The sequence below is a fragment of the Sorex araneus genome, chromosome 3 (assembly GCF_027595985.1).
Source record: "Sorex araneus isolate mSorAra2 chromosome 3, mSorAra2.pri, whole genome shotgun sequence".
Classification (NCBI taxonomy): Eukaryota; Metazoa; Chordata; class Mammalia; order Eulipotyphla; family Soricidae; genus Sorex; species Sorex araneus.
In genome coordinates, this window is record NC_073304.1 from 109,469,196 (window position 1) to 109,482,436 (window position 13,241).

Genomic DNA, 13,241 nt, shown 5'->3' on the forward strand with positions numbered 1-13,241 from the left:
GTGAAAGCCCTGAGAGAAAGTTTGCTCTAGCACTGACAAGCAATTCAGAGATTTCATGAGGAACAGTCTTCTGGCTTATTAGATGCAAGTTTTTCTGAGTTCTGCATCCTCCACCCCTTTGAAAATAGACTTAATACGATTAAAATAAGAATTGTTCCATTTCTCTTTCCCAAATAACTTCCAAAGAAAGTTTTCTTCTTGGCAAATAAAAAATTTTCTTGGAGAAAATGTTAAAGATTATAAAATAAAATTTACATTTCTTTAATGATAAGCATCAATAGTTTAAGAGAAAGATGTACATGTATCTTGTGACTTCTGTTATTAATATTTTAATATGTATCTTATACATTTTAATATTTTACTACACATTTGTATCTAATTGCTTAGTCTCCTTGATTTTTTGTGACTGAGAATATTGTAAAAATAGAAGGCATTACCTTATCTTTATTCACAATTATTACAGAGATAAACCATTTAAATATTTTTAACTCTTATGATACATGTATTTTGGAAGGGAGGACATTGGGAATGACATATCCATCCTGCCAAATTTGGTATGTGGGCAGGTGGACATGGCTGTCAAAGAGATCCAAGTAGAAGTCGTGAACAATTCTCTCTATTGCTCTTCTGGAAGATGTGATAGATTCATCAGGACGTCGGAGGGCAGCCATCTTGGTCTTGTAGTTGGCGAAGGATAGGCGAGTGTTGCAAATACTTTTCCTGGCTTCTGCCACATCAGCCAACACTGCTGCTCTTCTCTCTCTGAGGTCTTCCTTTATCGCATCTCTGCACAGCTTTGCGAGTTCAGACATTAGCTTGTGGTTGCCTGAGGCTGGCGCCAAACCATGTTGACGAATGAGCTCGAGAGTTTCTGAAGACAGATGTCTGTTTATGGCTTTCTCACTCTCGGCATTCTTTGCACAATCATGGAGGTGCTGAACCAGCCGATTGTATTTCTCGTTGATGTTGTCAAGAACAGCATCTTTCCATGTTGCTGCAATAGTGTCAAAGAGCTCCCATTGGTGGTCATTCTGGGAGTTGCCTTCTTAGACTTAAATTTTGCAGACCTTTCTCCCCGCTCTGAAGAATTTTGCATGAAGGAGATGGTGGTTTGATCCCATTTGGAATTTTGGGACAACAGCGACATTGGTCAGGCAAAATCTTTAATTGAATATGATGTGGTCAATTTCATTGTGGAACTGTCCACCGGGAGACTCCCATGTCCAGCATTTAGATTTGGCCTTCTGGAACTGTGAGTTACCATGGATGGTCTTGGTCAACATGATGAATTCAGACAGTCTCTCACCCTGATCATTCCATTCTAGGCCATAGGTCCCAATGTGGAGTTTTTCAGGTGACCTTCTTGGTCTTATGTTGGGATTAAAATCACCAATAATGATCTTATAGAAGGTGTGGTCTTCTTTATAGAGCTTCTCCAGTTCCATGTAGAACCTCTCAATTTCTTCTCCATCATAGTTGGATGTTGGTACATAGATGACGAACATAGAAACTGCAGGCAGTGAGCCACATCTATTTAAGTGTAATCATCTGATTCGGGTTGTTGGCATTCGAATGAATCAATGGTCATGGCCAAGTTTGTTTTGATAAGGACACCGACACCACCAACGCCTCTGTTGTTGCATGTTCTGAGGAACAATTCTTCTCCAGTGTCAGAAATGGTGTGATGTGATTGATGTCTTCTTGTTTCAGTCAGACCAATGATGTCATACTTGATCTTCTGCGCTTGCACCATCAGGTCCTCAATGGATGCTTCTGATGCCAGCATACGTGCATTGAAAGTACAGACAATCATTTTAGTCTTTCTTCATTTTGGCAGTCTAGTTCGTCCCTGAGAGTTTTTCAGCCTCTCTTTGCTCATCCTTCTTAATGCTGCCATATTGGGGGTTCTTCCAGTGTCAGGTGAATGAGGCTCGTTGTTGTTACTGTTGTTGGCATATCGAATATGCCACGGGTAGCTTGCTAGGCTCTGCCGTGCGGCAGGATACTCTCGTAGCATACTGGGCTTTCAGAGAGTGATGGAGGCTTTTAGCGCGGCCTCCAATCGCCCTTAGAGGTGTTACCATGGTTCACACCATATTTGAAGCCCATCAAATAAGGTGCGGAAATAATGGGCATTAAGTGTCTTATGGTGTGTTGTGTGGCCGCTTTGCGGTTTGCAGAGCAGCCTAAAGTGTGGCGGTGGCTGGGTAGTGGAGGTAGTGGCGGTTGGCCAGTGAGGTATTTATCTGACTTGAGTAGGGTGGGGCGTCTGGGTTTAGCCCCCTCCCTAAGGTGCTTGAGATTGGAGGAGACAGACACACCATCTGACATACCATTTCGCTGGTAAAAATGCATACACCACCTGGTCCAGACAAGGTCAGACCCGAACACCTGAAGAATCTGCCACCAGTCCTCATCAATACACTAGCTCAGCTTTTTACACCCTACCTGTCTGAATGCAAGATTCCATCTCAGTGAAAAACCAGCAGGACCATTGTGTTGTACAAGAAGGGAGACATCCACGACATCAGCAACTATCGCCCAATCTGCCTGTTGTCTGTCATCTACAAGATGTTCACTCACTCGTGTCATCCTGAATAGAATAGGCAGAATACTAGATGAAGGACAACCATGCGAACAAGCCGGGTTCCAAAGGGGATTCAGCACGATAGACCATATCCACACAATGACCAAACAGGATCTCACCATTCTACAAGGAAGAGATATAAAGGGAGGACTGTGGCAGGATGATACCATTTCACCAAAATTCTTCAGTGTCACCCTCGAGAACATCATGCAATGACTGGAATGGAAAGAAATGGGAGTGAAGATAGATGGTCGGCAATTACACCATCTCCGCTTCGCTGATGACATCGTTCTCATAATGCCAAACATTAGAGAAGTGGCACAAATGCTGGCCGACTTCAACCAATAGTGTGAAAAGGTCGGATTGCAGCTGAATCTCAACAACACGATGCTCATGAAAAATGAACTAGTCCCTGAAGCTCCATTTGCTCTCAATGGAACAAACATCTTCAATGCAGAAGCTATGTGTATCTGGGTTGAGGGTTGAAAAATCAACATGAGGAATGACTTGGCGCCAGAACTGCACAGGAAAAAGAGCAGCATGGAATGCCTTCAAGAGCATCGAAGAAGGAAGAAGTGGTTAAGAGGATGAAAAACCTCTGACTCCAGGCACATCTTTTCGATTCCACCGTTCTTCCTGAACTAACGTACACCTCAGAGACCTGGGCCCTACGCAAACAGGATGAAAATACTATTTGGGTATCCCAAAGAGGAATCGAAAGAGCTATGCTAGGATTATCACATCTCAGGCAAGTGAGAGAAGGAATATGGATTTCTGACCTCCATTGACGGTCAAGAATCAGGGACGCTGTCTCGTTTACCAAGGCATCAAAAATCAGATGGGCCGATCATGTAATGCAATTCAGAGATGACTGCTGGACTAGAGCTGTTACCAACTGGATTCCATGGGACGTCAGAAGACCGACTAGATGGTCAGATTTATTCATCAAATCCCTGAATTAACAGTTTGAGGCTCTTCATGTTCCTGGAGCAAGCAGATATCATTGGGCTGCACTAGTTCACGACAGGGACAAATGTTACTGGCGCCCACTCAAGCAAATCAAAGATCAACGGGATGACAAGTGATACAAGTGATGACATATGTATAGTCTAGTGATTGTAGCTTCTTCATGTTCTGTGATATCCAGTTGATAGTGGGCTTCCCTCACCTTGTGATTATTTTCAATTTGCTCAAAGTGTAAGAGATTCAGTACTTCAGTTTATTATTCATAACATCTTTTCGATAATGTTTCCAATGCTTTTCTAATTTTTAGTGTTTCTCAAATGGATAATGCATAATTGGATTTTAATTTTTATATATAATATGAGGTTAATAATATTTACATTATAATTATAGTATAACTGGTTTTAATGTTACAGTGATAATTTTGTCTAACTAGATGCTAATTATTTTATATTTCATATAAAATATATGTAATTTTACTGTCATTTCCTAGCACAGCTGATCATTGGACTTAAGTTATTGTGTCAATTCTGCTTCATGAGCGGAGGGGAGAAAGCAGATGGAATAGAGAAGGGATCACTAAGAAAAAATGGCTGGAGGAACAAGTTGGGATGGGAGATACATGCTGAAAGTAGATAATGGACCAAACATGATGACCTCTCAGTGTCTGTGTTGCAATCCATAATGCCCAAAAGTAGAGAGACAGTGTGGGGAATATTGTCTGCCATAGAGGCAGGGGGAGAGTAGGAAAGGGGGGGTATACCCAGGAGATTGGTGGTGGGGAATGTGCACTGGTGGAGGGATGGGTGTTTGATCATTGTGAGGTTGTAAACCAAACTTGAAAGCTTGTAACTATTTCACGGTGATTCAATAAAATTTTAAAAATCTTAAAAAATGTTATTGTGTCAATTAGTAATGTTCTTCATTGAAATGTACACAATTTGTCATTATGTGTATTATTTTTCTGTAAAATTCATATCTACATTTACTTAATAAAAGTATTTAGGACTTCCATACTTCTAAATATGAAATGCATGCAGAAAATTATGTCAAACTTCCATAGCAGTTTTTTGACTAGTTTTAAAGTTGATTATCACTTAATGGCTGTCAGATTAGTAAATGGAATTTGTAATTTCTGTTCAATAACTTTCTTGAGACCCCCAAATTGAGTAGGAAATAGAAATATTGACATTTGTTTTTCTTAGTCCTATAAACAGACAGTACAGTTTTGTTTTATTATTTTGCATTTTTTTAAATTTATTTTATTGAATCACCATGTGGAAAGTTAAAGTTCTCAGGCTTATGTCTCAGTTACACAATACTCAAACACCCATCCCTTCACCAGTGCCCATATTCCACCACCAAAAACCCCAGTATACCTCCCACCCCCCGCCCCCCGCCCCCACCTGCGTAACTGATAAATTTCACTTCATTTTCTCTTTACCTTGATTACATTTTATATTTCAACACAAAACTCACTATTGTTCTTGGAGTTTCCTCCCCAAAAAGACAGCCCTACTGCCAAGGAAGCATTTGATAATTAGTTTTCCATTGCTGAGAATGAAGAGATATGAATCCCTGCTGTTCCAGGTACATAACTCTTTTTTTTCCTCCTTCCCATGACACCAAGTTCGTGTCTACTTAATAGTCCTCATAATATGGCTGACGCCACGTCACCCAACAAGGGGAAAAAAAAAACGAGAAAGAAGGATATTTTTGTCCTCGGCTGGCGGGGGGCTATGGCTTAGTTCACAGTCAAGAGGCATGGCTGCAAGCAGTTTCTAGAACCAAAAGTAGTCTAGTTGGCCTCCGGATCCTGGTTGATCAGCAGCAAAGCGGGTGCACAAAAGTGTGGCCACCCGAGTCGAATCTCAGCAGAGTGTGCGCTGGTGTCGGCCCAGGCCTAAGACTGCCCAAGCGTCCCGCTGTTCCAAGTACATAATTTTTTTCCCCCTTCCCGCACCACCTTGTTCATGCCTGCTTAATAGACCTCATAATATGGTAGACACCACGCCACGTTTCTCCCTGAAAAGGGAAAAGAACCGAGAAAGAAGGTTATTTCCTCTCCTCAGCCTGCATGGGGTTATGGCTTAGGTCACAGTCTACAGAAATGGCTGCTACTTTGATTACCTTCAATATTTCAACAAAAAACTCACTATTATTGTTTGGAGTTTCCCCCAAAAGTCAGACCTGCTAAAAAGGAACCATTTCACATTGCTGACAATTAAGAGCTGTCACGGTTGCACGGTTTTGGATTTCTGTATAAAGTCCAGGGAAAATTCTGCCAGAAATTGCATCACTGCAAGCTTTTACTTCCTTTTTGTGGTGCTCATAAGATGGAAAAGCCTGGGGAGAGAAACTCTTGCCCGCAGGCATCGCAAGGGGCAGTGGCTCAGTTCACAGTCTTGAGGCATTTCTGCAAGCTGCTCATGTCCAAAATAGTTGAGTTGGCCTCTGGGATCGTGCTCGTGCAGCAGCATAAAGGCCACACATATACCTCCATTTTGTGTTCAAAAAGCGGCGATCCCCATTTTGTGCCCAGGAAGGAAGGGTTGAGAAAGAGAAACCCTTCCCTGCTGGCACCGCATGGGGCAGTGGCTCAGTTCACAGTCTGGAGGCATTTCTGTGAGCTGTTCATGTCCAAAGTTGTTCAGTTGGCCTCCGGGATCGTGCTCGTGCAGCAGCATAAAGGCCCTGATTTGCAATTTTTTATTACTGAAATATTATGGTTGTTTTACTGAAACAACAAAATATTTGTAATTTTACCCATGCTTTTGCATCAAGTTCATCTTTTTATTCAACGTAACATTTTATATAATTAAGATAAAACATAATAGCAATTTTTTTTTAAAGTTACTGACTAGACATATGATTTCCTGGGCATGTCTCAGGGTTTGAAGCTGAAACTATGACACTGACACATACTGTCAAGAAGAATATTCAATTCAGCCCAAAAAAAATTCTTTTTTTTGGAAAAAAAGCACCAAATAGTAAGCAGTTAATGAATAAAAATAGCCCATTGGTAATGATCTGTTCCTAGAAATCTTTTAAACCATAGCTAGTTAGTTTTAATTGTTTACTCTCAGGTCAACAAAGATAGTTAGGCAATTAAGCCATGTTCGCAAGGTAGAAATTTTTTTATCTTGAATTTTATTATATCCGAATAATATGTCTTTTATCCTTGAACAAATTATCTCTCTCAACTATTTGGGTTTTCTGTCTTTTTCCTAAGTGATCTTCTATTAGTCTTTTGATCTTCTATCATCATCATCATCATCATCATCATCCCATTGATCGTCGAATTTCTCGAGCAGTCTCAGTAATGTCTCCATTCATCCTAGTCCTGAGATTTTAGAAGCCTCTTCTTACTCATCCTTCCCAACGATGCCACATTGGAGGCTCTTTCAGGGCCAGGGAAATGAGACCCAGCATGGTTATTGGTTTTGGCATATGAATAAGCCATGGGGAGTTTGCGAGACTCCCCTGTAAAAAACTAAGGCGCACCGAGGGGCGCGTGCACTCGAGGGCTCTCCGGGCGGCTCTGTCTCACCACCCGCATTCACTGCTCTGGAACCACTGTGTATGGGCTGGATCGGGATGGTCGTTGGCCAAGGACAGGCGAAGGAAGAACGAGGACCAAGCTGGTTGCTGATAAGTTACCGTTTATTCAATCTTCCATCTTTCTTAACTCCCACACTCCCAGCTCCATCCTCTCTCTGGAACTGCTTCAGCTTCTCTCCATCTCTCTCCTCCCTTTTTCCTCTCTCGCCCTTGCCCCTAGGTTACACCAGGTAGCAAAATCAACATAATAAACTCCTTCCTGAGGGCTGTCAGGTTTAAAGGGAATACAACCTAGGGGTATTCCAAAGCCCTTCCTGACTGCCAGTAGGCAAAATACCTCTTAAGGGTTTTTTCTCCTCTCCCCATTCCAAACACTCATTAACATCTTAATACTAGTTTTTTTGCATGGACATAGCAAGAGATACATTGAGGTTTGCAAGGCAGCTCTCCTGACAACATCTTGCCACAGGCTCAGACCACAGCACTCAGGCTAGATTAATCACTCCTAATCTTAGCAGGGTCCAAATCTAGTTATCACTGTTTGGATCATGACAACATTTGTCCATGATCAAGCTCTTAACTTATAGTTAAGCATTAGGCACTTTGGCCAGGCCCATCTCGATGCCAGGGTAGCACACAAGTCACCGCTTGCCCTGGGTCCGTCTCATCCCTCATCGGGACCCTGCTTTAGGCCGTGCTAGGAAGTAAGGGCAGCTGAGGCTTAGGTTGAGAGAAAAGATGCCCAGGAGGAAAATATCGTGTAGAGTCAAATGACTCCCAGGTTACAAAAGCATAGCATTTGCCAAGTCTTCCTGTGTCCATACAAAAAGGACATTGTTCTGAATAAACTATGCAAAGGACTCAAGGAGAAGAGAAAAACATTATTTACAAGTCAACAGAACACTAAGAAAGAAGCTACAAATAAACAAAGAGGAATGGGAGCCCTGTAATGGGAGTAACCCAATAAACCTAAACTACCTGAGGCTATGTTATCCTACACTCCTCCATGTGGGCAGGAAACTCTCAATAGCCTTCCGGTTGTCCCAGAGGGAAAAGTAGGCTATAAAATGTTGTGCGACCTCCAGGAGCTTGCTTTTAAGTCTCTGGATGTTGGCCATTGATGGGATTACAGGGTGCTGGGGTGACAGTCCCTGGGTGTGATCACCTAGGTACTGGAAACTGGGAAATCTGGGCGGAAGAGGCCCAGTCCCTCCAGGCAGGCTTGGAGGTCTCAGCCCAGGGTCCCACACATCTGGGTTCCTCTGCCAGTACCTTCATGCCTGAGACTTGTCCGAACGTGTGGAGAGGAGCCTTGAGCATGGCTGTGGCTAAGTCTCCAGAGGTCTTCAGCCTTGAGAGCTCTGCTTGGGGTGGGGAGGGAAGCTGGAGCCCATCCCCTCCGAGGGGCCCCGGTGAAGACAGCCAGGTGCTGTATTGATCTTCTATACATGGAAAATAAAGTATTAGATCTCCCTCTCCTATCATTATAGGACTGTTTCTTTCTTCAATTTTTTAATGTTAATTTCATCTATTTAGTTCTGATATTTGTTTCATACGAGTTTATAATTCTCATGTCTTGCTAGTTGAATTCACTTTTGTATATAATATCTATCTATAGCTATGTATGGACTCCACTGGATGTCAAAAGACACCTGGCCACCCACCTACAAGATGGTCAGACTTCTTCATCAAGAGTCTGAATGAATGGTTTGAGGCTTGTCGAGTTCCTGGAGCTAGTAGATACCATTGGGCTACACTAGCACTCGAAAGGGATGAATGGAGATGTTACTTGCACCTGCTTAAGCAAATCGATGAGCAATGGGATGACAAGTGATACAAGTGACAAGTGATATCTATGTCTGTATATTACTCTTTGTCTTTTGTAATGAGTTTTGATTTGAAGTTTATTCTGTTTGACTTTAATGTAATCACCATCTCTTTCAGTTACTCTCTTGATTTTTTTTTTTTTGCAGGAATGGTTTTCTGCCACTTTCATCCTGGAATGTGTCTTATTTCTTAATTCATTGCATCAGAATCAATTTTTAGAACCAGTCATAAAAAAACTGCTTATTTCATTCTTCATTTCATGCAAAGCTTTCACACTTAACATGTATACATTCATCTCTTTCTGAGCTTTTGTGTTTGTTTGTGTCTATCTCTGACTCTCCATATCATTAAGTTTACAAAAACATGGTTACTGGACATTTTATTCCCACTAATCAGGAAGAAAATATAAATAAGGATATCATGCTTCCTGTGTAAATGCATATTTAATCCAACCCTGAAATTTGTCACGCAAATTCTCATCTGTCTCATTATTGCCCAATATAAGTTGCTTTTTTATACAGCAGGTACTTCTGATTTTATGGAGATAAAGAACTAGAATGATTTCTACTTAGAGTAGAAATAAGGCAGAATTTTTTGAATGGATTTCCCTATTTTGTTATTGTTTTAAGGGCTAGGAAAATGAGAATATCCTACAAACTCATATTCAGCTTTGCAAATAATGGTATTTAGCAATCACATTCCCATAATAACCCAATAGTAGCATTTTCTGCAAACATAATTTTACTGGCTTAAACTATGTATAGAAGTGCTTTTCCAGATTTTCATCCTAGATGTTCTATTTTTTAATTGATGTGACATTATATTGGCTCTAGATGCAAAAGATGATGATTTCATATTTTTATATTGGTAAATAATCATCAAGGTTAAGTATAATTACCATCTATCACTGAAGATATCTCAATAGATAGGTATAATTTTAGCATAGTTATAGTTTTTACACATAAAACATTTAAAATTCTCTTGGCAACTTCCAGAATTATGTCACCAAAGAGCTTCTTTTATTTTTAATAAGTAGAATTTTGTACCTTTTGATCTCCTTTATCCATTTTGTTAATTCTACCACCATGTCTAACTCTGATGGTGACTTGTCTGTCCCTTGTATCTATAAGCTCTTTTGTCATTTTTTTGTTTCCTTAAGATAACACACTGGCAAAAGAAACATGGGCCAAATCAAAAAGACAGCTAACTGAATTGTAGAAAATATTTTCAGTCAAAAATCAGATAAGGGGTTGATATCCAGGCTATATAAAGTACTCACAATGATCAGTAACAAAAAAAAACATTAAAAAAAAGTTTAAAAATGGGGATAGGAAATGAACAAGGAAGACCAATAGATGGCCAACAAGCACATGAAGAAATGCACACTATAACTTGCGTTAAGGAAACGCATGTCAAGACAACAATGAGATACCATCTCACACACACCAAATATAGTGGAAACAATATGTGTTGTTGGAGATGTGGTTAAAAAGGAGCTCTCTTCCACTGCTGGTGGAAGAGATTTGTGATTATTTCTGGTTCAACCCATATAGAAAACATTATTGAATGTTCTCAGTAAACTTAAAATTGAGCTGCCGTACAACACTGAATTCCACTTTTGGATATCTACACACAGGGCCATAAAATATTCATTAAAAAGAATGCAGGGGGTGGGGCAGGGGGTGATGGTAGGGAACCTGGGTAAACTGGTGCTGGGAAATGTACACTGGTGGAGGGATGGGTGTTGGAATACTGTGTGACTGAAATCCAATCATGAACAGCTTTGTAATGGTCTATCTCACAGTGATTCAATTAAAAAAGTCTTAAAAATGCATGCATACCATTATTTATTTCAAAACACAGAACAATAGCTAAGATTTAGAGTCAACCTAGATATCCAACAACAGATCAGTGGATCGTGAATATATCGTATATATGTATATATATATATACATATATACACACACACATATATATATACAATGAAATATTACGCAGCTGTTAGTGATGAAGTAATCATTTGATTTTATGAACATGGATGGGGCTGAAGATACTATGTTAAATGAAGTAAATAAGAGAAGGACAAGCACAGGAAGGTATTACTTATATATATAGTATTTAGCATAACTGGATGAGGAAATGCAATAATTTAAAGAGGGGATGTCTAGATCATCCTTGGTGCCAGACAGAAAGAGAAAGCAAAAAATAGAGTGAAGGGAAAAAGGGAAAAGGATAGATGAGAAGCAATCTGATCTATGAGATCAGTGTAAAGAAATAATAGAACTAAACATCCAAACCACAGAGTAAGCAACACTGAAATCATGAAACTCGAACTTTTACAAAACTTAAAAGGTGCCTGTCAAGATGGTAGGCTGGGGCTGGGGTGGAAGTGTGGGTTAGGAGAGGAAATCTGGGAACACTTCCACAGGGAAGTTGACACTAGTTGTGGTATCTGTAATGGATATTACAGATGCACAGAGCCCAATTATGAATAGCTTAGTAACTCACAGATCCTTAGTTAAAAAAATTGGAAAAAAATTAAAATGTTAGGTATTTTGTTTAAAAAAGAGGCTCCTCCGAGATTCGACCTGGGTAGTCACACATTTGTGCAGCCACTCTGCTGCTGATCAACCACGATCCGGAGGCCAACTAGACTACTTTTGGTCCCAGCAACTGCTTGCAGCCATGTCTCTAAACTGTGAACTAAGCCATTGCCCCATGCTGTCCCAGGAAGGGAAATGATGCAATTTCTAACATAAATCTCCCTGGACTTAATTACTAAAATACAGAAATCCTAAACTTAAATCCTAAACTTCATATCTTGTCATTCTCAGCAATGGAAAACTAATTATCAAATGCTTCTTTGTCAGTAGGGCTGATTTTTGGGGGGAAACTCCAACAACAATAGTGAGTTTTGTGTTGAAATATGGAATGTAATCAAGGTAAAGAGAAAATAAAGTGAAATTTATCAGCTATGCAGGCAGGGGTGGGGGGTGGGGGGTGGGCGGTATACGAGGGGTTTTGGTGGTGGAATATGGGCACTGTGAAGGGACGGGTGTTCGAGCATTGTATAAATGAGACATAAGCCTGAGAACTTTGTAACTTTACACATGGTGATTCAATAAAATAAATAATTTTTTAAAATAATAGAAGAAAATTAAAAAAAGATTTCACATATAAGTGAGAGTATATAAGAAAGGCATTTTCTTGCTCTGACTTATTTTTCATAGTGCCTTAAAGGTTGTTGCATACAGCATGTTTTCCTCTTTTTATGGGTTAATAATACAATATTGTACATCCAGCTTTATAAAATAATTTGTCTATCAATGAGTACCTATTTTTTCTATATTCTGGCTATTGTGTTCTACACTAAATTCTACACTAAACACATAAATGCATACTTTTTTGAAATTTTATTTTTTCACTTTCTTTAAGTGAATACCCAGAAGTTGAATTGCTGGATCATAAGCTCATAATTCTATTCACTCTATTTCTATATACTTATATTGTTTTGCATAGTAAGCATAACCAGCTTGTGTTTATACCGACAATGCACCAATGTCCCCTTTCACCACATTCTCTGTGCTCATATTTCTTGTTTTTAGATAATAACCATCCCAACCAGAAAAATGTTAGATCTTATTGTCACTTTTATTTGTATTTGCCTGAGTTGCAGTGATGCTGGGTACCTTTGCAAGAAATTATTTGCATTTTGTATGCATTCTTTGGAACAATTGTTTATTTATGTACTCTGACCATCTTAAAATTAGATTGCTTGGGATTTATTCTTTTTATGGTAAATTCTGTATGTTTTAAATATTAACTTAAAATATTAAATATCTAAATAATTTAAATAATCAATATATCAAGTCTTCATGATCACGAATCACAAAATCCTGTTGATCGTTGAATTTCTCAAGAGGTCTCAGTAACCTCTCCATTTGTCCTATCCCTGAGATTTTAGAAGCCTCTCTCTACTCTGCCTTCCCAATGATGCCTCATTGGAGGCTCTTTCAGGGTCAGGGGAATGAGACTCAGCTTGTTACTGGCTCTGGCATATGAATACACCATGGGAAGCTTGCAAGGCTCTCCCATGTGGTCAGGAAACTCTCAGTAGCTTGTTACTTTCTCCCAGAGGGAGAAGTAGGTTATAAGATATCGCTTCTGGGAGCTTGCTTTTAAGTCTCTGGATGTTGGCTGTTGATGGGATTACACACACCTGGGTTCCTCTGCCAGTACCTTCATGCGTGAGGCCTGTTTGAACGTGTGGAGAGGGGCCTCGAGCATGGCTGTGACTAGGTTC